Source organism: Rutidosis leptorrhynchoides, chromosome 3 (assembly GCF_046630445.1).
Source record: "Rutidosis leptorrhynchoides isolate AG116_Rl617_1_P2 chromosome 3, CSIRO_AGI_Rlap_v1, whole genome shotgun sequence".
NCBI lineage: Eukaryota > Viridiplantae > Streptophyta > Magnoliopsida > Asterales > Asteraceae > Rutidosis > Rutidosis leptorrhynchoides.
This window is the reverse complement of record NC_092335.1, coordinates 328,312,929-328,316,739: the sequence shown is the minus strand read 5'-3', so window position 1 is coordinate 328,316,739 and position 3,811 is coordinate 328,312,929. Positions and strand designations below refer to the sequence as shown.

Here is a 3,811-nt window from a genome sequence, read left to right as displayed (position 1 = left end):
GATTAGGGAGAAGATCCGTGCCGTCCTTATCTAACCGAAGGAGTTTGACTGGATATGAGCGAATACATTTCATAGATTGATAGAGAACCCCAACCACTTGAGTGACTTGAGTGACCCGTGTAAGGAAGCCAAGGTCATGTAACCTCCCCTCATGCTTGCAAAAATAGTTTCTACCCTTTTAGAAGACGGTTTATCTGATTTTGCTCTTATAATAAATAACAAGCCACTTTAACAATAGAACGGAAACCTCAGAAGCATCCTTGAACTAAAAATATAAGAAAGGTTTGCTTGAGGACAAGCAAAGTCTAAGTGTGGGATATTTGATATTGGCTAAAAATCACGTTTTTACCCCCGATATTAAGTCCTAAATCAATAAAGTTCCAAACTTTATCGCCAAAATAATCACTTTGTCAGTTAATTTAGTAGATTATGTAATTACAAAGGCGATGCAAAAAGAATCAAGTAACACGGAGCTAAAACGAAGATTCTGGAGCAAAAACGGTGAAAGACAAGTTACGACCCCGGAAACCAAGTTACGTTCTCAGGAACGAGCAAGACGATCCACACAAAACATCAAATCAGCACCAAAAACGGCTTGGCAGGCCGGCTTGCTAGACGCCAGACACCAGAAACGGCCACGAGGACTGGCTTACCCAGCACCAGGCACCAACACTGGGCATAGGCGCCGACTTACTAGAAACTGCTTGCCAGGGGTTTTCAAGCCATTTGACAGACATACTCCCTTGCAACCTACTTGCCAAACCTAATTGGCACGGTTTTTCAAACCATTTGCCAGAGATACCCCCTATGCAACCCACTTGCCGCACCTACGTACTAGGGGTTTCCAAGCCATTTTCCAGAGATACCCCTTATGCTACCCCCTTGCCGCACCTACTTGCTAGTTTTTTTTTACAACCTTGCCATCAAGCTTGGGTGATACACTAAGGTGTTAAGAAAGGTTGAATATTATATATATATATATGGCTATTCTACTACATTCGTGCGTCCAAGGTATGCATTGCATCCAAGATGGGCCGCTTATATCCTTAAACCGGATAAGCGTCGGGAGTTGATCATAGTCCATCCGATTAGAATCACGATAGTCTAGTTCCTCGTGACATGCTAATCGAGAAATCAATTAGTAAGGAATCTAGTGTTTACACCAGGGTATATCTATCCAATGAGCGTCTCGCAATCATTCCGAAACTATGTTAACTTAAATCATGGTGAATCACGTCTTCTCTGTCCTTAGCTGTAATATTTTAAATACAATTATAAATCAAATCAACCCAACTATAGCCTTTACACAATTTGATATTCTGGATAAAAGTGGTGTCTAGAATAAACTGGTTGGACTTTGTTGTTGAATTTTCCGAACAATCGCCAATCTATTGGGACCAAAAGGATCTTGCCTCTCCACAAAAGGAGTACCTGACCACTAGTCTTGGATACTAAATTGTGTACAAACCCAATCTTAATTATTAAATTATCTGAATAAGCTCCGGTTCAAATTCGACCGCTCAAGGAACGACCCTAGGTCATATTTACCCTTGCTAACCCATAGAAAGGAATAATAGATTTAAGCCCAGCAAAATATAAATTTAAAACTCTGTTGATAAGATCGTATCGTCATCTTGCGACCTAACGACACCGCATAAACAAACCGTACTATTCGGGCATATGAAACACGATTGACGAGCTTATGCAAATTTTAGGGTTTTTATTGTCGTAAAATAATCAAAGTAATCCATCATCGAATAATTACTACCGTATAATCGAAAACAATTAAGATTGAACCCCTCTATTGTGTCGAAGATGAATAAAAAAAAATTATCCATTCATGAAGTTGAAGTTACGGATCTATTATCGTTCATCGTTAATCAACTTTTGGTGGATGTTTATCGCAAAGTAGTTCAAGCCCTAATTTGATCCGGCGGCTAAACAATAAATTGTCCAACTTACATTATGAACTTCCAAATTAATTCTAGGAAATATGTTTTGCAATATGAATTGACATTTGCTGGATTGATCCGAAGTCACATAATCTTCCGGTATGTTAAAATTAAATTACTTCTTACTTGATTTCCATCAACATTTTAATTGTTATTGTTAAACAAATTGATCCGTATAATTGTAGGAATTGTTAAGCGCGTTTCCAAGATTTTGATTTTCGATGATGGCAGTTTGATTTTACTTAAGCGGTTCATTCGTTTGATTAATCTCTGAAAATGCAGCCCTTCACAAATTTTGTTATTTAGTTGAAAACTTAGTAATTTCAATCGATAATCACTATTTAATTGCAAAATACAACCGATAATTTCAAGCTAATTATATTAGTTACTATCATAATTTTGTTATTCATTACTGTAACACGTATATATGTGTCAGTTAACATAATTTTTTTTACTTATAGTTTGAATTTATAATTATGGATACGAATATATTTTATGATATTAAGGAGATTAGATTTCACATTTACTTTCCACTAAAACCGCCATTCGAATAACTATAACCCATGAAATCCTCAATCATCCAATCTCTCCCTAATATAACTGATTCTTATGTTTTCCTTTTCATTATAAATTCACTGCTCATTCACGATTATTAAGACCACTAATCTTCATTGTTTTCTTATAACCAACCTTATTTCATCAATTAAAGTACTCTTCCAATGGCAATGACCAATGTTTTGATCAGGAATGTTACTCAAAGTAAACCCAACATCAACATCAGGGTGAAGGTTTTAAAAGTAGAAAGTGTAACTAGGAAGAATTTCGACCATGGAAAGCCTTTATTGGACTTGGTTATTTTAGACGACGATGTACAAATCATGTTTTATTACTCATACAGAAAATGTATATTGAAGATATCCATATATGTTTACATTGATTTCTTAATGTTACTTTTATACACATAATCTAATACACATAATCAAAACTATGAATGTTACAGTTTGAATGTTATGTTATTTTATTTTACTAGGGAGACAGAATTGGAGTCACAGTCAAGAACCACCTTAAGGATAAGTATGAACCTCTTATGAAGTTATAACATAACTTTCTGTTAAAAAATGCATATGTTGGTTACAATCCAGTTAAAGGAAGTGGTGTGCACTGGGACCATGATTGTAAATCAATGATTACACCCAGAACCACTGTACTTCACATTGAAACTACTGAATGGAATGGAGGCGATGGTTTTAAGTTTATACCATTTACTGATCTTGCTACTTGTTAGTTGGAAGAGGATGTAACTGCAGGTATTAATCTATGCCAAATATGATATAAATTTGATGCTTTATAATTCATAATTATGGAAAATCTTTTTATATTACTTCTGACTTATATGCAGATGTCCTTGGACGAGTTCATTACTATAGTGGAGTAAAGCAATGTTGTGATGGGGACGAAATGAAATCCAAATATATAAATTTGGAGCTTAAATATTTGGAGTAACATTAAATTTATACTACTTCATAATCAAACACATTACAAATTCTACATAATTAATTCAAACATTAATACTCTCTGTTTTAATTATATTGTACAGTGGTGTTTCACTTGCTTGCACAATATGGGGACAGTTTCATGTTGATTTTTTGGAATACATGGAGAATGTAGGTGAAAATCAATGTGTTGTTGTCATTATACAATTTGGAAAAACTAAGAAGTTTGGACGTAAGTTACCAATCAAACTTACAAACTGATCAAGCAATGGTCCAAGGGGTTCAGTTCATGCAAGATCAACAAATAAGGGAGATTTAAGGGTCGTTAACTCTCCGGTCCGGAGTACCATGAATAACCGTCATACG

The 3,811-nt window shown here is 35.2% G+C and overlaps 1 long non-coding RNA gene across 2 annotated transcripts; it reads left to right on the top strand.

The window, feature by feature from the left end:
* Positions 1-1,780: 1,780 nt before the first annotated feature.
* Positions 1,781-3,579, top strand: LOC139897500 (uncharacterized). Of its 2 annotated transcripts, XR_011776595.1 has the most exons (4): positions 1,781-2,051; positions 2,983-3,259; positions 3,352-3,451; positions 3,550-3,579. It is a non-coding gene; the product is annotated as an uncharacterized lncRNA (long non-coding RNA). The 2 variants fall into 2 exon arrangements; XR_011776594.1 differs by lacking the exon at positions 1,781-2,051 and having other exon boundaries at positions 2,661-3,259.
* The last annotated feature ends 232 nt before the right edge of the window (positions 3,580-3,811 follow it).